The sequence below is a fragment of the Balaenoptera acutorostrata genome, chromosome 13 (genome assembly GCF_949987535.1).
Source record: "Balaenoptera acutorostrata chromosome 13, mBalAcu1.1, whole genome shotgun sequence".
NCBI classification, from domain to species: domain Eukaryota; kingdom Metazoa; phylum Chordata; class Mammalia; order Artiodactyla; family Balaenopteridae; genus Balaenoptera; species Balaenoptera acutorostrata.
This window is the reverse complement of record NC_080076.1, coordinates 20,283,454-20,304,952: the sequence shown is the minus strand read 5'-3', so window position 1 is coordinate 20,304,952 and position 21,499 is coordinate 20,283,454. Positions and strand designations below refer to the sequence as shown.

Sequence of the window (21,499 nt, the reverse complement as noted above, 5' to 3'; positions counted from 1 at the left end):
TACCAGTCATCAACAAGTAAAGATGCCACAAATCAACGTATTCAAACAAAGCCAGTATACTAGTGAATGTGTTTTAAAAATATATTAATTTATGATTGATCAAGCAGTTCTTTACTGAATAAACCAAACCAATTTATTTTTTCCAATCTATGGTCAAAAACGTAAAATGATTATCATGTGTACATAAACACATGTACATAACTTAAAAAGCTTCCAATTTTCAATTAGAATACCCAGTTAAATACTCCCACCTCACTAAAGTAACACAATTAGTATGAAATATTAATTAAAATAACAGAAAAAATATGAAAAGTAATCACAATATCTAGCCGTGCTGAAAAACGAGATGGGCATTCACTAGACCAGGAACTATAACAAATTGCTAAGAGAAAGCAAAAGAAAGGCCACGATGCCAAAAGGAGGCCACTGTGAAAAGATGCAACCCAGGGTCCACAGAAAAAACTTTTCCTAAGGAAAGATAGTTATTAGAGCAATTAATACGTGATCAAGTCTTTTGAATGAAATTTTCCCAATTAGACAATAAACATTGGTTTAAGGCACTGCAGTTTGGAGTGATTTATTATATTGCATTATTGCAGTAAAAGCTTAACCAGTACGAAAGTCAAAACCAAGGGTTTGAAGTCAAACATGCTTAGAAACACTTTTGTTAAATAGACAGCAGTTGATTATATAAAATAATTATTCACTTCAGTACAACACCACATTGAGCATCTACCTACATGCCATATAAGACACTACTAAAAATTAAGTATAAATATTATTAAACAGATCCCACATTAAGATTAATTTTTTTGGAAAATTGGGCTATCTTTCTTTAATTGCTTTGTAGAGTACACTCATGCCCATTTATGTACAGATAATCCTATTTTGGATGACACTGATTTTGAAAAAGCTTAAAAAGTTAGGTTTTCCTATTAATTGAGAATCTAAATAATCATAATTTTATTTTTCTCACTGTCCAGCTTTTCAACATTTGTGTAAGCTGAAGTTTTAAGAATATTGATCTGAAAGTATTATTGAAAATATACCATATGAGAACAAATAAACATCTTCAAAATATAAAATAGAAGAACCAGTGCTTATAAGGCACCCCACACTGAGGGAGTCAGAGTAAGGGGAAAGGAGTTAAATAAAAAGATAATGGTGTCTCTCTTTTTTTTTTTAATTTTATTTATTTATTTATGGCTGTGTTGGGTCTTCGTTTCTGTGCGAGGGCTTTCTCTAGTTGCGGCGAGCGGGGGCCAATCTTCATCGCGGTGCGCGGGCCTCTCGCTATCGCGGCCTCTCTTGTTGTGGAGCACAGGCTCCAGACGCGCAGTCTCAGTAGTTGTGGCGCACGGGCCTAGTCGCTCCGCGGCATGTGGGATCTTCCCAGACCAGGGCTCGAACCCGTGTCCCTTGCATTGGCAGGCAGATTCTCAACCACTGCGCCACCATGGAAGCCCAATGGTGTCTCTTTTTTTTTTTTTTTTTTTTTATTTATTTATTTTTGGCTGTGTTGGGTCTTCGGTTCGTGCGAGGGCTTTCTCCAGTTGCGGCAAGCGGGGGCCACTCTTCATCGCGGTGCGGGGACCGCTCTTCATCGCGGTGCGCGGGCCTTTCTCTATCGCGGCCCCTCCCGTCACGGGGCACAGGCTCCAGACGCGCAGGCTCAGCAATTGTGGCTCACGGGCCCAGCTGCTCCGTGGCATGTGGGATCTTCCCAGACCAGGGCTCGAACCCGTGTCCTCTGCATTAGCAGGCAGATTCTCAACCACTGCGCCACCAGGGAAGCCCTGGTGTCTCTTTTAAAGGGTTACTATTTAAGCCTAGTTTTATGTTTATGTTCCTTTTTCTAGACAGCTTTATTGATGTTTCACTGACATAAAATAAACTGTACATAATTAAAGTATACAATTTGATAATTTGACACACGAGTATATGTACCAATGAACCTTCACCACAGTCAGGACACTGAATAGATCCACCATGTTTAATGTGTCCTCCTGCCCGTTTGTAATCCCTTCCTCATTCCCCACTCACTTTTGGTAAGATTAAACTTTGGGGTTCCATTACAAGGCCTCTCACGTAGTAGGCTCCCCATAAATTTGGTTGAACAGAACTTTATTCTAGGAAATACTGTGCTTTCCCATTTTTATTATCAGAAATATCTATCAAAGTATTTTCAGGCATGCAACTCTCTGGAAGAGTTACTGTTATTATTCTTATTTCTTTATATAAAAGGGGAAACAAAGGATTAGAGAAGTTATGCAACTTATTCGAACTAATACAGTTTTGAAATTCAGACTCAGAACCTCACAAAATTTGTAGATGCTCGGTAAACACCTGTTGAATAAATATCTTAAAAAGTCTGCAAAACTTTGTGAGCCCCCTGAACCCCTGCAGTTGTAAATTTCTTAAGACCAGGAATATGGCTGTCATATAAATTTTACTGTTAAGGAATCTTTGTACCCCCAGCGTCTAGTCCATTGTTTTTACATAGTCAGTGCTCAACGATGGTGACCTGCAACTAATGCATTTCCTGTGAAACAATGAATAATTATTCATATAAGAATAATTCATATAATTATTCAATATTCATATAAGAATCTAGATTGACTTATTACTTTTCAGTTAGCCTTCCTGTGCTTCATCACCCACCTGAATCACTCAGAAATAGCTACTTCCTAAGCTTTGGGTGGGAGAGGAGATTCTCTGTATAGTGATGTTCATTCAATCCTTATATATCAGCTTCATACCACGTGTCTCCAATGAATCCTTCACCCTCCCCTGTGTCCCCCATGAAGGGACTTAGAGGGTTCCCGCCGCTCTGCTAAGGCAGTGAGCACACTGCCATCTGCTTGCTAATGTCAAAATATCTGTTGTCCCTTTCTCTTGTTCTTGTCCTTATGCATTAATACCTTTCTAATTCCTTCATTGCCATTTTTTGGCGTTTTGGGATGGAGAGAAGATAAACGTGTATTCAACAGGACTTCGGGATCTAGAAAACATTTAGATTAATGGTTGGCAAACATAAATGAACTGAAGACATGAGTTGCAGTGTTCACTTTTTTGCTATACATGATGATATTTCATTATCTATAGAATGAGTGAATTAAATTAGCTGAAGACTTACAGATGTTCTGGGAAGAATACTTCCAGGAGATGTGAAATAGGAGTTTATGAGTAAAGAAAGTTTATTGCCAAATTACTTAGGATAAGACAGGCTTAATAAGATTGAAGAATTTTTTGCTGCAGACACTTCAATGTGTTTGCACTCATTGTGAATTTAAAGAGGCAGTAGCAGAAGCAGTGTTTCCCAAAGTAGTCTGGCTAAGGAACGCTTCTTACACATGCACACAATTAATACCTCTCCTATATAGTGTTCCTTGGAAGAGAGTTTAGAAAATTCTGACCTAGATGATTGCTTTCAAATTTTGAGTTTCTGTGACTCCAAGTTAAGTAACAAGGACATTTTAGGAATTACATTTGTTAATAACTTTCTTATTTCTAATGATTTAAAGATAAAATGAAGAAGGATTCCGTGAAAGGAAAAAATACAAATATGTGTGTATATACACACAAGTAGACACACATATATACATATGTATATGTATACATACATATATAAATATACAAAATAATGGCAAATAAAACTAATAACTTAAGACTTTTTTTAACCACTTCTTGATGCAAATGATAATTCTAAGCCTCAGCACGGGGAATAGAATGAATAAAGAAGCATAGTTCCTTTGTCATCCTCTGCAATTATGGCCTTAATTGACATAATTCAGAGAAGAAACCGGATGTCATGGCAAAGAAATATATTTTTACCCTTTTCTCATGTTGCTGTCAGTGGTGGCTTTTTTCTCTGGGGCTCTATGGTCCTTGTCTATCACTGTGGTGAGGAATGCCCCAGCCCTTGAAAGGGTTTTCTTTACTCCTTTCTCTATTCCATCTGCTTATTGAAAAAGAAATAATAAGATAGGAGTTTCTTGTCTCTTCTCTTGTCTATTTGAAGCAGCGGTAAGAGGAAAAATTTTAAATGTAGTATGCCTTGCTATGTGCTGGACATCACATTAAAACTTTTATGCATTTTATTTCATAATTAAAATCACCATAAAGGATAGATATTGTTATGTTAATTCACCTCAAATCAATTTTTGGAAGGGGGGGAGAAATATCCATATTTGAACATCTCCAGTGTATAAAAAAAGAAATGGAACAATAAGGTAAGGTAACTCATCTGTTTCAACACAATTGGTGATTGGTCGGGTCAGAAATGGAATTTGGGCCTGTCAGACTCTGACAGTTGGGCTCCTTCAATTCTAAGCACCCCACATAGTGCACCCATGATTTTAACAAAAATTGACCTCTACTGTGTATATTGTTTTCAATTGCTTGGTTCATATGTATTGTGAATCTATTTTCATTTATTACACATTCTTTTACAGTAACATTTTAATGGATTCAGTCTTGCATCAAATGGATAAACAAGAATTTATTATGGTCTACTGTTGGGGACAGCAAACTTTCTTTGTAAAGGGTCAGATGTTAAGTGTTTTAGGCTCATGGGTTACTTGGCAACTACTTTGTCACAGCAACTAATCAACTTTGACACTGTAACGGGAAAGCAGTTATAAACCCAGATTTATGATCCAGATTTATTTACTATAACTACTCTTCTTGAAAAAATCCTGTATATGAACATTAAGAAGCTTGTGCATACATATAGTGGTCAATTAATATTTGAAAAGAAAATCAAGAATACCCAATAGAGAAAAGACAGTCTTTTCAATAAATGGTGTTGGGAAAACTGGATATTCACATGCAAAAGAATGAAACTGGACTCCTACCTTTCTCCACTCACAAAAATTTACTCAAAATGGATTAAAGACGGAAACTCTTTAATTTTTAACTCTTTAATTTAAAGGTAACGCCTACCTTTCTCCACTCACTTTAAGTGAGTGGAGAAAGGTAGGAGTCCAGTTTCATTCTTTTGCATGTGAATATCCAGTTTTCCCAACACCATTTATTGAAAAGACTGTCTTTTCTCTATTGATAGCTAACACACCATTGTAAAGCAATTATACTCCAATAAAGATGTTTAAAAAAACAACAACAACCAAATGTATTATTCTCAATGACATTATTAAAAAAGTTCTGAAAATTTTTGACAGAAAAAAAAAATGGATTAAAGACTTAAATGTAAGACCTGAAACCGTAAAACTCCTAGAAGAAAACAGGGAAAAAGCTCTGTGACATTGGTCTTGGCAATGATTTTATGGATATGACATCCGAAGCACAAGCTGCAAGAGCAAAATGAACAGGTAGGACTACATCAAACTAAAAGGAAAGTGATCAATAAAATGAAAAGGCAACCTACAGAATGGGAGAAAATATTTGCAAACCACATATCTGATAAGGGATTAATATCCAAAATATATAAAGAACTTATACAAATCAATAGCAAGAAAACCAAATAATTCAATTTATAAATGGGCAAAGGACCTGAATAGACATTTTTCCAAAGAAGATATTCAAATGGCCAACAGGTACATGAAAAAGTGCTCAATATCACTAATCCTCAGGGAAATACAAATCAAAACCATGAGATATCATCTTACACCCATTAGAATGGCTATTATCAAAAAGCCAAGAGATAACAGGAGTTGGTGAGGATGTGGAGAAAAGGGAAGCCTTGTGCTCTGTTGGTGAGAATGCAAACTGGTGCAGTCACTATGGAAAACAGAGAGTTCCTCAATAAATTAAAAATAGAACTACCATATGATTCAGCAATTCCACTTCTGGGTATATAACCAAAGGAAATGGAATCACTATCGTGAAGAGATATCTGCACCTCCGTGTTCATTGCAGCATTATTTACAATAGCCAAGACATGGAAACTATCCAAGTATCCATCGATGCAAGAATGGATAAAGAAAGTGTGATACACACACACACACACAATGGAATGTTATTCAGCCATGAAAGAAGGAAATTCTGCCATTTGCAACAACATGGATGAAACTTGAGGGCATTATGCTTAGTGAAATAAGTCAGACAGAGAAAGACACTTATGATCCCACTTAAATGTGGAATCTATAAAAACCGAACTCATAGAAACAGAGAGCAGATTGTCAGGGGCAGGAGGTGGAGGGGGAGAAAATGGTAAAGGTGGCCAAAGGGTACAAATTTCCAGTTATAAGATGAATCAGTTTCTGGGGATGTAATGTAAGGTAATGTACTGTATGTGAATATAGTTAACAATACTGTATTGTATATTTGAAAGTTGTCTAAGAGAGATTTTAAAAGTTATCTCCTCACAAACACACACAAAATTGTAACTATGTGAAGTAATTGCTGTATTAACTAACCTTATTGTTGTAATCAGTTTGTAACATATGCATGTATAAAATCATTACATCGTAACCTTAAACTTATACAACGTTATATGTCAATTACATCTCAATAAAGCTAGAAGAAAAGAGGCTCATGGAAATACCTTTGGTTAACTCGAGGGCATAGGACGAAATGGAATAAGGGAATTTATGGCTTTTCTTTATGTGTGTTTACATTGTTTCACCAGTTACAATGAGGAAATTCTATTTTTAAAAAAATTAAATTTCAAACTGTGATTCCACTTCAGTGATCCAGAGCATATTACCCTCTGGCTACTTTTTTATTTTTAACAATCACAAGATACACTTCTTGGGTGAGCTACATCTACTCCCTCCTACTGCATACCATAAAAAGACAGGGATTGTTAAGCAATATAATGCAATTTTTTATTTTCCCAACATAGGATTGACATTAATAGAACAACAACCAAACCAAAATATTAATATTCTGAAACCAAATTCATCTTTTTACTAGACATATTCCAACATTTAACTGAGTTAACTTATTCCTTTACCTGAGGATATACAATACAAATTATTTATATTGAAGGATACTGAATGAGGTTATGGTGATCCAGTTTAAATGTTTAAATGTCTGTGAGTTGGGGCTGCAGAAATGTAGCTGTTATTATTTTGTGTTTACATTTGATTTCATCAGTTTTTATTAACCTTTATTTCACATACAATCCCCCACCCAGGGAGCATTTTCACTTATTTTTCCCCCTAACTGCCCCCCCGCACCATGAAATATTAATACCACAGTTATACTGTATATCTGTTTATGTGCTGTATGTATATCTATGTTTTATACATAAAAAGAGTAAAATTATTTCACTCTCCAAGAATGAATTTCATCCACTTACGGGTAATATTGTTCCCATTGAAAATGCATGGATTAAACCTACTTCATTTCTTTTCCAAGAATTGGACTGATGGTCCATGAAGTAGAACTTCAGGGACGTGATGATGACTGTTTAGTAGCGAAGACCCCACACTGCTTCTTAGGAGCCTCCTTTGGTTTAACCTTGAGCAGAAATAGGGAACTCTTCTATCATACACACACCCATGCCAAGCTTCTCAGCTTTCATAACAAGGTGTCACTCTTTCCCTCATTGGCTAAAGCCCATGGATTCTCATTTAACCAGCAGTATAATGGTTGCTGTCTATGTACTCCTGAGGAGATATAGTCTGAAATCCACTTGCCTCAGGACTTATCAAAATCTATGTACTGAGGATACAGTCTATCAATTCCGTACTCTCAAAATCAATTCCTCAATTAGATTAAACCTGCAAAGAATGCCATTTTGTGAGCCCCTCATTTGCCCAAAGAACTACTTACTTACTTTTACTGAATGAAAATCTACTATTAATACCATGCTTCTACACTAATGGCCATTTTAAGAAATCATCCCACACAATTCACTATGGTATTTTACTATCAGAAAGTTCCAGAAGTCGTAGCTCATTACATAGGATGACTCCTCTTTACAAGCATGGGAGCAGAGATCTTAATACTATGAATGGACAGGTGTCTCTTGAGCAACACATTTGTTTTTTTATGGACATAATGAATGATATTAACTTCATGGTCTCTAACAAATATAACAAATGTTAGAGAAGGTATTTTTCTATCCTAGTCTAACTTCTGACTTCATCCGTCCATATTCTCTTTTTCACCTTAATCTGATTTCAATTTTCACTTGCTGTTAATTTATATTTTAAGATAATTTTATGGCTGAACAAAATGCATGCAGAAATGTGTACAAATTGTACATATGACCCTGAGTAAACTTCACAGAACAAATGCGTCTATGTAACCAGCACACAAATGAAGAAATAGAACATCACCAGAATCCCTCTCCTGTCTCTTCTCGGTCAGTACCCCCAAACCCGACAAGATAATCACTGTCTTGACTGCTAACACTATTGATTAATTTTGCCTGACTTTGAAGTTTATATATATGAAATCCTATAGAGCATATGGTTTAGTGTCTGGATTTTCTCATTCAGTATTATGCCTGTGCAATTCGCTAATGTCACAGGTAGAAATACTTTATCCCCATTGATGTGTAATATTCCTTTTTATGAGTACACCTAAGTTTAATTTTTATCTTATTATTAATGGACATTTAGGTTGTTTTCAGTTTGCAGCTACTACAAATAGCTCTTGTAAAAGACTTCTGGTGAACATACTACAAAGTTCTACAAATCATATATTTAAAATGAGCCATATCTCTGCTCAAGTTCAGCTTTCCAAAATAGTCAAACCAATTTACACTCCCACTAGCAGTAAATAAACATTTCATTTGCTTCACGCCCTCACCAACACCTGGTATTTTGTTTTATTCATCCTAGTAGATGCATAGTTGTATTTCATTATGGTTTAATTTGCATTTCTCTGATGACTAATGAGGGTGAGCAACTTTTCATGCTTACTGGATATCTGGATTTTCTCTTTTTGTAACGTGCCTTTTCAACTTTATTACCCATTTTTCTATTAGGTTATTGATTTCAATTTTATTTTTCTTACTGGATTTAATGCAGTTATAAAAAAGTATCATCTTTCTAAAACAAATTTGGGTATAAACAGACACAAATAAGTGAAAAAAATAAAGTAGGTGTCAAATCCAAACTAACCATAAGCAAAGCATTTGGGGCATAGGACTTGACAGTTTAGTACTAATAAACTGTAAAGGAGGCTTGAAGGGTTAATAGCACCATTTTTATGCAGAAAGGACATAGCATATCCATCCTAAGTCTGATGTTATTGTCAAAGGATCCTCCGTGATCCTTTATGCTGATCAAGGTTTAGTTGTCACTGAAGAACTTCATGAAACTTATTCTAAATAAGTTAAGAACCATTGGAATTGGGCAGTCACATATGAGAGGTACAATTAGTAACAACATTCTTATGCCCAGTATACTGCAGAATTTCATTGTGTAAATTACTATTCATTTAAAAATATTTATGTGCTAATGGATAAATCAGCAGCAGTTACCTTTTGGGGGTTAAAATGATAACTTTAAAAAATACAGTCTAAATTTTCGATTATAGATTAGTCACAGTGTATAAAATCTGTGCTAAGCTATGGCTTTAGGAAAATTAATCAGCCTAGAACTAGGAACTCTTTAGTTATAAAAGGACATTATAGTTTTAATTTAATGGATAAATCAATTAAGCTAAAGTATACAGTAGAATGCTTCATATTTTCAGGAAATGTGAAAACTTTTTTAATGGTCAAAAACAACACTGAGGACTTAAGAAAATAGTTATGATTATTACATGGGTCCTAGAACAAACCATATTATACTTAATTTAATACCACCTACCAAATTGTTAAAAAATTACAACATTTCAAAGAAAGAAATTTAATAAGAACTGTTGAACAAAAGTATTTGTTAAAACTCAAACCTTTCCCTCTTACCAGTAGCACAATAATCATGAGAGCTATTCAGTCAAACAATGCAATTTTAAAATTATAGGTAGACATTAATTGAATGAAGAAACATGCATTAAACAGGGACCCCTAAAAAGACAAAGTGGAGACTAAAGGGTTTTATTTTGAGGATCAGTAAATAAATAGATGAGATAATTATTCTAGCCAATGGAATCCAAAAATATGAATTTCAGTTTTCAAGGTTAAAGCACATAAATGCTTGACTTCTGGGACATCGTCAGGGAATTTGATATTCTACTTAGTATTTTTAATTTATCAGCTAAGTAAATCTTGTCTTTTAAATACAAAAAAAAATTTGTCTTAGTGTTTGTATTTATTAAATTTGAATATATAATCCTTTGCTTTCTTCAACTGGTTTATTGACTATAATTTAATTTTTTTGTGAAAACACAAATTCAGCTGTATAAATGAAACTATTTATGGTTTCTATTAATAGTGCAAAGCACTATTATAACATGCAGAGGTGTAAGTAGCAAGCCCTTTTAGAGTTACTGTGGAGAAACAGATTTGGTAGTTACATGTCTTAGCTAAAAACCGTCATTTGTGCCAGCAAGAGTCCTAGGAGGGGATTAAGGGACTACAAATGCTTTATGGTCCCCTAGGACCAAATTGAAAGCAAAAAGCCAATGTCAAATCAAAAATAACTTACATACAATAATAGTTGGAACTACGTGAATCATGGGGTCATGGAGTTATGGGGTCAGGAATTGTATTCAACTTTGACATACTTTACAAATTTCCAGTGTTATCAAAAGGCTTTATTTGTGCTATTTTTCAATCTGTAAATATAGTTGTCCCCAAACAACTGAGGAATGACCATATGTGGAGCTATATACTAAATTTTTTCTCTAACTTATTGGGTGGTTATTAATAATTGAATGAATTATTTAAGCAAACATTTCATTTTAATTTAATTCCTAACTTTAAAACAGAGAAGCTTGAAGGATAATATTTGTGTCTTTACAGTGATAGTCTCAAGGAGGAAGAAGAGATCAGAAAACTTGCAATCACTTGCCATTAGTTGTAGAAAGCAGATTCCAAACTGTGATGACCAATGTTAAAAGATCTTAGATCATTAAATGCAAGTTGGGCCGTGCATTTCTGATTGTTACAGATCCAGTTTTGTCACTGATGGAATGAGTCAAGGCTGAGGGTTCCCAGTAATAGCCAAGGCATTTCTGTGATTTATTTATCTTAACGTTAAATAGTAGGAGAGGGAGTTGCCAATATGTTTACCTTTAGTTGTGACATAAGGTCATAATAACTAAAATGAGAGAGTCAAAGTCTCTAATTTTCATTGGAAAAAAATGTACACATTTGTATCATGATGCCTCAAGGAGTTTCCTTAATTTGCTATGAACCCTTTTATTTCAAATCACGTTTACTTTGAGAGTCCGATATAGAGTTCCTTGAATCATTTTCACAAATCAATTTTTCCAACGCTTAATATTTCAGTTATGAAAAGTAAGACTTGATGAAATACAAAGGACAGATGGACAAGAGACTCTTCTCTGCCCACTCCCCCACAACGGCTTTTTTTTTTTTTTTTTGAAAACTTCCTAGCTAAGGATGTCAAGGTAGTGAACAGATTCATTTATTTATTGACTCATTCAACAAACATTCATTCTTTGGACACCTATACTGGTGTCAGACATGAAATTTTTATGAACAGAACAAATTATTTTAAACCCCTGTTTCTAACATGTAAGATCAAAGAAGAATCATCACAAATGTCTTTTGGCTAACTATGGAGTGAATGTCAAGCTTTTTGATTTAGAATTCTTGCTCTAAATCAAAGCAAGTTGTAACATTGCTTTCCCAGGTTTGATATTTTATTGTCCCCGCTCCAGGGCATGCTGGCATAGAACTAGAGTTATAAGCCTAAAAGCATTCGATCATATAATTAGAACACCACCATGGGAACCACTCAATGCTATTGCATCCAGACCCTGCATACTGCCACCCCTGTCATGAGTATCCGACCCCTTTGGCTTTTATAGGGGACTCTCACCAAGACATGAATTGGAGAAGACCTCACAAACAAAAAAGGGGTTTGAAGGCCATATACCAAGAAGATGACTAATATTTACCACATTTTACAGGTGGAGAAATGCAAGAAAGTGAGAAGTTCTTATTAGCTGTTGTATCTTCATTCTGATCATGTGTTCTTTTACCAGTTCTTTTAAAACTGGTAAAGAGAGTCTTCTTTCCCGAGACTCACACTAAATATATGACTACAGAAATAAATTATTTATAATTTATTTAAAATAAGTTGAATAGTTCTAATGAAATATATATTTTATATGAAGTACACAGAGATTTTCTTCCATTCCTTCAATCTACAGTAGTAATAAAATATGTAGCTAAAAATTCCACAGAATGGGAACCTACTTAGTGGTTATGGCAGCAATGCATATTTCAGGAAATAATATATGGCTATGGTACTTAAAATTTTCATGTTATTTTGGAAATAGGACATTTAAATATATCTTAGAAATATAATAAAAATTATTATGGGTATATAAACTTTTACCATACTGATTACAAAAATAAATTAGATGATATTTCATGTAATTATAATGTAAGATTGTTTAATAAGACAGTCTTACTATTTCTTAAAAATATAGTTTTAAAAAGTAATCAGTTAGCATGGGATTCTTGGCTATCACCAAATCTTCATTTGCTAATTGTTATTTTTGCAAATTATCTTTTAATATCATATATGATCAAACATAACGAACATCATTTCCCAAATTATACCTTAAAAAAGAGATGTTTATCTTATATGGATGTCATTATAGATCTCTTATAATGGAACATTCATGAAAGAACTTTAATTTGATCAAAAAAGTATTTTGGGAAAAAGACATATTTGCCTGAAATTACATCAATCAATGTTAGTTTGGATGCATGGACAAATTACCTGATAATTTGTTAAAAGGCAGACAAAAGAATTTAAGACAGATTTAATTATTCCTAAGTGTATGGCATCACAATCTGAAGTGTTTGCAGTTAAAAAGTAGCAAAAGTTGTGAGGAAGAACACTGTTTTTTGATAACATATTTTGGGAAAATGAAGGAATCACCATACAGTTGTTTACACTTATACGGTAGGATCATATGACATTTTATTTTGTAGCTCACTATAAAGCTAGCATTAAGCATATATACGTATATACTTTACATGAGCTTGTAAAGGACTATACTTATGTTCACACATGCAATTATATATGTAGATATATGACTATATTTATGTGTATGTATATATATTGTCATTACATTCTTTTCTACATTATAGAAAAGAATGCTTAGTTTTTATGATATGAATTTATTAGTATGAATTAATTATTATTTTAATTAATAATAAAATTATTAATTTTATTAATATGAATTTATTTCTCCTTAATCAATTTGATAAATTGATTTAAGTTTTATAATTGTAATTTTGTCCATAATTATAGCAATTTTTGTTTTTGTCTAGATGCAAGCATTACTCAAACCATTTGTTCCTTTCCCACAGAATGTTCCTTTAACATAAAAAGAGAGAATTAGATTAAGTTACATAATTTCCATATAAGGTTCCAGTGCATGTCCATTTCACATTTTAAGAAACTGAGTCAAAATGAAATTAGAAGTGGGGAAGTTAAGACCTCAACGTAGAATAGATGCTGTACATATAATTATGTGAACAGGTCCACTTCGATGCCTGAAATAGGTCTTGATATGTTACACATTTAAAGTAATTTGCCAGTAAAACTTCACTTAAGCATATATATTCCTTGATGTTATATCTTTAAAAGTAGTTAGGAAAACTAGCATGACCTGGGAGACCAGGTTTGTGATTTTGAGCCATGCTGTGGGGTTTCCTCAAACTGGGAAGGGGTTGATTTTTATTTGTGATTAGACGACATCATATGAACCGCAAATCAGCAGAGGGTGGAAGCAAATCCTTGTGTGACTACCTGGCAAAGCTTTCACTGCAATCCCAGGAGTGGGGTGAGTTAGGAAACCTCTGATCTCATCAGCGTGGGGTTCAACTCAAGAGACAAGATGGCAATTTTTAAGAGTATTTTGAAGGATGAAAGGCAATATCTTACCCTAAAAGTTAAGTCAGTGGCTCATGTCACCTAGGAAAGAGAGAAGAAACCAAATGTATTTGTTCTTTAAAGCTTTAACATGCTCATTTTCTCAGAGTACCTTATGTTTTTCCTTCATGTTCTCCACTTTATCCCCCCCGTGCCTGATATCCCCCAGTATCAGGCACATGTTACTTAATAAATGTTTGTTGAGTGAATAAATGACTGTGCAAACCTCTCAAATCTATCTTCAGTCTGCACCCTAAATTCAATTTCTCCATTGCTCATAGGTTATTATGCAAAAAATATGCAAATACTTTAATAATAAATTGTAATGTTTTCTCTATTGAACACATATCTTTTGTTTTCCTATGTATATTTTAAAACTAATATTATTTTTATTTTTATTAAGGTAAAATATCTCATAGTGTTCAAAAAAAGGGTGTTCAAATTCTTAAAAACTAGCACAGATTTCCTCTTAAGTCCCAGTTTCAATCCCCACAGGAAAACATTTGACTCTTTTAGTGGATTTTTATTGTAATACTTACATGTGTATTTCTAAATGGTTTGCTTATCCTACTATTTCTTTATTTAGCAATTTCACACATTGTTTATTGACTATGTTATAATAGTTGAGAATTTAATTGTCTTGCACATACATATACCATCTTTCCCTATGCCCACCCTCCATATGCAGCTATGTTGTAGTTTATGGTTACTCTCTTGTCAGTGTTACCATTATTCTGATTATATTCACATTTGAACGAAGTGCTATATTATTATTGTTTCTTTTCTCATAACCTTTTGTTTTTCCTGGAGTTATTAATATCATTTTTTTAATTTGTTTAGTATACTTTGTACCTACTGTAAATTTTTCATAAATGCTCCCAAATGATCTTTCAAACTGAAATAATCAGAATAGTCTAACTGTGGGACTTCTCTGGTTGTCCAGTGGTTAAGACCCCATGCTTCCACTGCAGGGGGCATGGTTTCATCCATGGTCTGGGAACTAAGATCCCACATGCCGCGCAGCATAGCCAAAAAAAAAAAAAAAAGAATAGTCTAACTGCTTTAACAAACAACTCCTAAAAATCTCAGTGGCTTATCTCAGTGTAAGTTTATTTCTTGCTCATATCACAGCCCAACGTGTGGCAGTTACGGTTTCTATGCCACAAAATCATTCAGAGCCACAAATATCTTTCATCTCAGAACTTTAATGTCTTCTAGTGCCTCAGAGCTCTTCACTTAGTCTTTGTGTCTGGATGCTAATAAGGAAAGAAGGAAAGCATGGAGGATGTCATAGGTCATTTTATGGGAATGGCCTGGAAGTGGTGTATGTCACTGCTGTGCACACACCATTGGTTGGAACTCAGTTACATGCCTTCTTGCTGTCAAAGGGCTAAGTATTGAAATCCAGTGGGGTGCACAGGAAAAAGAGAATGTGGAATCGGATGAGCACTTCCAGTCTCCACTACATGGACGTTATCAAAGATTTTTCAAATGTACATGTACATTAAGTAATTATTTTCTTTTTCTTTTTTTTTTTTCTGGAGACTTTCCCTCTGCAATCCAGCCTTCTGCTTCTCTCTAGTCCTGTTGTTCTGGAGAATTCACTTCACTGTCTCCTGTGTTGGACCTTCATTTCCTGGGTTCCATCTCTTCCTCTTTCTTGATTTATAAGCTTGGTTGGGGGACATTTCCTTAGAAACAGTAAAGGAAATACATTTTTGAATCCTTATATGTCTAAAAATATCTTTAATCACACTTGGTTGACATTTTGTATGGGTACACAATTCTCATTTCAAAATAATTTCATTTATAAATCATGAAGGCATTTAAAGAATCTTCTGGATGCATTGCTCTTTTTTTTGGTTTATTTTTAAATTTATTTTTATTTTTGCCACTGTCACTTTTTTTTTTTTTTATTATTGGAGTATAGTTGCTTTACAATAGTGTGTTAGTTTATACTGTACAGCAAAGTGAATCAGCTATACGTATACATATATCCCCTCTTTTCCGGATTTCCTTCCCATTTAGGTCACCACAGAGCATTGAGTAGAGTTCCCTGTGCTATACAGTAGGTTCTCATTAGTTATCTATTGTATACATAGCATCAAGATATGCAATGAAATTTTTCTTCTTTTCCTTTGTATGTGATCTGCTTTATGTTCCTGGAAGATGTCTTTTGCTCCTCTCCGTATTCCTGGGCTTCTATTATTTCAGAATGATATGTCTTGGTGTGTTTAATTATTTAACTAAAAAATTTATTTTCCTGGACATTTCATCTTATAACCCATCTTTCAAATTTGTAAAATTTTTAGTATATTTTCAATTTCGAGAGGTTTTTGTGTTTTTTTTTTAAAGTATTGGAAATTGAGCAAGTCCGTGCATAACAGATTTGGGGAGTACCTAATGGCAAAGGGAGCTATTTCCAGTTCATTTTGTGGTCCAGAGTTTTAGCCAACATTTTTTCTTTAATTTTATTTGTTTGTTTGTTTGTTTGTTTGTTTGTTTGTTTATGGCTGTGTTGGGTCTTCGTTTCTGTGCGAGGGCTTTCTCTAGTTGCGGCAAGCCGGGGGTCACTCTTCATCGCGGTGCCCGGGCCTCTCACTATCGCGGCCTCTCTTGTTGCGGAGCACAGGCTCCATACGCGCAGGCTCAGTAGCTGTGGCTCACGGGCCTACTCGCTCCGTGGCATGTGGGATCTTCCCAGCCCAGGGCTCGAACCCGTGTCCGCCGCATTGGCAGGCAGACTCTCAACCACTGAGCCACCAGGGAAGCCCTTTTTTACTGTCTTGAAGGTACATTTCTTTTTAATTCATTTTCTATAGGAGCAGAGTAAAAATGCATGTGTTCAGTTCATCTTGCTAAACCACAATTTACTCTAGTTTACTTTCTCCAGAAAATAAACCTCCAGTCTCCTGGAGGCTGGGTTGAGCAGATGGAGGGACTTATGGTTGGTTGATTGCACGACAGTGGGGAAGGGAACATTGGGTGCAAGCATCCTGAATACAGACGTCTAACCAAACCCCTGTGTTCACCCCACCAGCTGGCGTCCTTCTCTGGTGGTATTTCCGCCTCCTAGGCGTGAGCCTCCCAGGTTACACAGGGAATTAATGCTTCTCATCCATCAGCCCTCCTACAGGCATGCAGTGTCCAACTCATCCTCTTCCAGATCAGTTACCCAGCCTCCATCTGACTTAGGTTTTTCCAAATCATCCAATGCAGTTTATTTTGTCTCTTGATTTCTCTTCTCCCTTTTATTTGTCTTTATGGTTTCATAACGTATAAAAATGTTTTTATTCTTGTGTCAGAGGAGTTTGGGGAAGGGGAGACGAAACACATGTGATCAATTTACCATTTTTAACTAGAAGTCACCCATGTACATTTATATATCCGTTTACCTCAGTGCTGTGTTTATTCAGTGATAAAACTATTGACAGAAATTACGTCTATCAAATTTGTGCTATGTAAACTCCAGGTGCAGAAAGACATTTACTTTTTATTACAACACAGGATGCTGTCACCTTGTTTTCATGGTTTTCCAGGGTCTTTTATTCTGCTCTATCTCTGGTCAAAGTGGCCAAGAATCATTTTGCTCATATTCTCCCACTGCCATCTCCTCCTTGGAACCCTCTGCCCACAGGGAAGGAAAAGTTCCACCCTCTCCAGCAGCTGAATAACATCACCATGTAACACCCATACCTCTGAGCCTTGGAACCAGAAACACAGGATTTCTGTGGCAGGTGACTCCAGGAGAGTTGTCCCTGCAAGAGTTAACCTTACGAGGCAGCTGACACACTTACTTATCCGGGGAAGGGAAGGGTGACAAAGAGAGCAGACGATAAACGTGTGTGTTAGACTTTATCCCAACAGGAACTTTGTCCATAAACAGAAGGGAGGCAGCATGGTGTCCTGACCACTGTGAGCTCTGCCTTCCAGACCAGCAGACCTGAGTTCTACATTCATGGACCTTTGTGATTCTCGGCACATTGCTGGGACTTCCTCAACCTCACTTTCTTCATTCTTAAAAATGGGGACAATAAAAAATAATAGACGCCTTGCCCCTTTCAAAGCAATATTGTGAAAATCAAATGAGATGATCTATGGACAATGGCATTATAAAAGCTGTGGAGTATGGGAAATAATAGCTACTAGGATTAATGTAAGTGAACACATAAACTAGGTGAAGAATACACATTACCATTTTATATCGTATACAGAGAATCATTTTAAATTAATGTGCTATAAAAAGAGCAATAGGACTTCCCTGGTGGCGCAGTGGTTGAGAGTCTGCCTGCCGGTGCGGGGGACACGGGTTCGAGCCCTGGTCTGGGAAGATCCCACATCCCGCGGAGCAACTGGGCCCATGAGCCACAACTGCTGAGCCTGCGCGTCTGGAGCCTGTGCTCCGCAACGAGAGAGGCCGCGAAGGTGAGAGGCCCGCGCACCACGATGAGGAGTGGCCCCTGCTTGCCGCAACTGGAGACAGCCCTCGCACAGAAACAGGGACCCGACGCAGCCATAGATAAATAAATAAATAAATAAAGATTTGGAAGAGGAAGGAAGAAAAAAAAAAAAAGAGGAGTAAAGTCAAAGTTGTTTATGTATTTCTTTTATCTCTCTCAGGCCCCATAGATACACACAGCAATAAAAATATTGCTGATGGTGCAAAATAGATTTACTATAAATGTATATTCCCAGCATATGTATTTTGAAAATCTACAACCCAAACCTCCAGTAATTTTTCACAGTAGATCAGAATAATTTTTATGAATCGGACCTTACTTTGGAGGAATGGAGTAGATAAGTGCTACCAAAATAATAAGTATAGCCAACATATATACTTTACTGTGCCAGGTGCTGTTCTATGCACTTTGCTGATATGAACTCATTTACTCACAATAACCCTATGAAGAAAGACATTTTATTACCCCCATTTTCAAGATAAGAACATTGAGGCACAGAAAATAGAACTTCTCCCATATTTTCCTAGTAGAATAGACAGATTCCTGTGAAACCAAATGTTTTCTCCAACACTCCTCTTCTCCACTGCTTTGCTATTGTTTGTTTATTTGCATTTGGTTTTGGTTTTAGGTTCTTTCTTTTCACACCCCTCCCACAGCACTTCTCCAGGAGATGATCCATAGCTGATGTCAGTGACTCTCAGATTGTCTCTAAGGCACCTTGTCAGAACTGGGTCAAACAATTAACATTTTAGCAGTCACTTCATCGTTTACCAACATGAATGCAAGCAACATATTTGGAACTTTTTGATTTTCTTCACAGTGGAAAAAATCAGTTGCTATTATATGTCTTCAACCTTGGATTCTTACTGTTACCATCAGTCTGTACATCAGGGATGTCAGAGTCTGTCTGAAATGTGACCTCAAGAGAGCCAGCCAGGACCTTGGTTGTGGACAGATGAATCCAAAGTGTCTAGAACAGGGTCGGCCACATAGTAGGTACTTAATAAAGATTTGTTCAGTGAATGTATGTGCTCCTGATTTCTTCTGATCTCATAGACATGACCCCTATTTACTAACCTTCGTATCTCTGAAATGACTTTAGGAGGCAAAGATTTGGGCGGTGCATACTGATTAATGTATTCATATTAACAGATCCTAACTTTTAAAACACGGGTTTCCTTCTAAGCCCTTTTATTTCCGGAAGCCTTTGTTTGCTCTCCACTAGCAGTTCCTTGCTTTCTCTCTAGTTAATGAGACATCTCCCCGGAGGAGAGAAATGCAATGCATTGGAAGCAGTTCTCCCAGTGCCCAGGGCTCTATGAAAAAGAGAAATCAAAGAAAACACGCAAAAATAAAGGACTAAAAATGAGCTGCCTGCTAGGGCTTGGAGCCCTGCAGTGAAGAGAAGTGAACCAGAAGCCGAGCGCCTTTGAGTCACCACCAAGATTAGCCTGAGGTGCGCTCCGCACGTCCGCTTTAGGACCGGGAGACACGCCTTCTTCTCACATAAACCTTCCAGATCCCTGGTCTCCGCGGACTCAGGGGTGGTGCTACAAGTCCTGCCACTTGCAGTCGTGACTGGCAGGGGCTGAGAACCGGCCGGCGTTGGACCGATCCAGCGCCACAGGTTGGAAAAATAGGAGCTGTCCCCAGGACTGTCGCCCTGGAAGGCAGATCTCGGGTCTTTGCTGGTGTCGGACCCCAGGAGTCCAAAGGCTTGGGAAAGGGGCAGGAAACCTCTGAAACCTGACACCTCTTGCCGCCGAGGAAACTTCGCAGGCTGGTGAGTTTGGGGAAGCCGGGCTGTTATTGCTGGAATGTGTTCCCACCAATTCGGGGTTTGCTGGGCGGCTCGCCTGCGGAAAGGAAGTGAGACGTGGATGAGGAGCCGCGGGCTCGCGGCGAGGGACCCGGGTCTGGAACCTGGTTTTGGGTGTGAGCGCAGTAGGCGGGCGGCTTCCACCGAGATCCAGGTGCAGACGTGATAGTACGCGGACGTCATCAAAAAACTAGCTGGTTGTCTTTCTTTACTTTGGCCCTTGCCTATCCAACAGCTGGTTCGGATTACAGAAGAACCTAGCACAGCAATGTCAATTTCCTTCCATCTGTATCTCCAAAAAACCCCAAAAACAAACAAACAAAAAAACAAAAACAATTCATCATCATAATGTGTTTAGAGTTTCATTTAAGGAGAAGTCATTTCGTGAGGCAAACCAGGCAAGCGATAGGACATTTCTATGTCCGTCCGTAGGTGAAATAGCCTCAGAGAGAGACATCAAGCGTACTGTCTGTCTGCCAATTTTTTTTTTTTTCTCCCCGTGTTCCTTCTGAATTGTGATCCGGGTGTTGCAGTCCTAGAGGGTGTGTACATGTGTGTTTGTTCAAATGGTCACAATAAATTAGCTTCCAAGAGTTTTCCACTCAATACATTATCTCATTATCTGAAAATTACTAAAGCAGGTGAAATGTCCCTAAACAAAAGCTAGAGGCTGTGTTCCTAGGAAAAGGCTGAGTTTGGTCAAAGTCATCACGCTTGTAATATGGGTACTGCTTTTTATTTCAAGACCTAAAATGAAGAGTATATAAGATTCCCGTTGTGTATGCGGCACATTACTAAATTAAGCCCAAGTTAATAACATGTGGTTTCAGAGTTCTTAGCAACAAAATTATTATTGAACGTAATAATAGCTATGAATTTTGATTTAGTCTGTTTCAAAGAAAAATGTGTACCGTTCTTAAAATTGAGTTACATTCACGGTAATAGTATAAATATATCTTTTTTATATGCATGGGTATAGAGTTCTAAACTTGGAAAGTTAACAGAAAAGTTAACTTCAGCATTATAGCCTCAGGAATTTAAGTTTATTGAATTTTTAAGCTACTGTAAAGTCCAAATTGTAGTATGAAGTGAGAGCCATACTTGCCTTGTGCTGTTCCCCCTAAATACTTAATTTTCACAGTTTCCTATCATAATCCTCTACCCAGAGGGAATCAGTCCTTCTTGAAGGCAAGAAGGGATTCTCAGGAATGACCAAAACAAGGTAATCTTGGCAGATAGTTTAATATTAACGAGCCTTTTCTGCTTAAGAACCGACA

The 21,499-nt window shown here is 36.5% G+C and overlaps 1 protein-coding gene across 2 annotated transcripts in view; it reads left to right on the top strand.

Annotated features, from left to right (window-relative positions):
- RAB27B (RAB27B, member RAS oncogene family) overlaps positions 1–21,499 on the top strand; it is a 167,784-nt gene that overhangs the window by 82,196 nt on the left and 64,089 nt on the right. The window contains exon 1 of one of the 2 annotated variants that reach the window (XM_007191934.3): positions 19,926–20,186. The exons of the other annotated variant lie outside the window; for it this stretch is intronic. The gene's annotated coding sequence lies outside the window, so the exon portion shown is untranslated. Of the gene's footprint in view, positions 1–19,925; positions 20,187–21,499 lie in introns of those variants that run through there. 2 annotated transcript variants of the gene reach the window in all.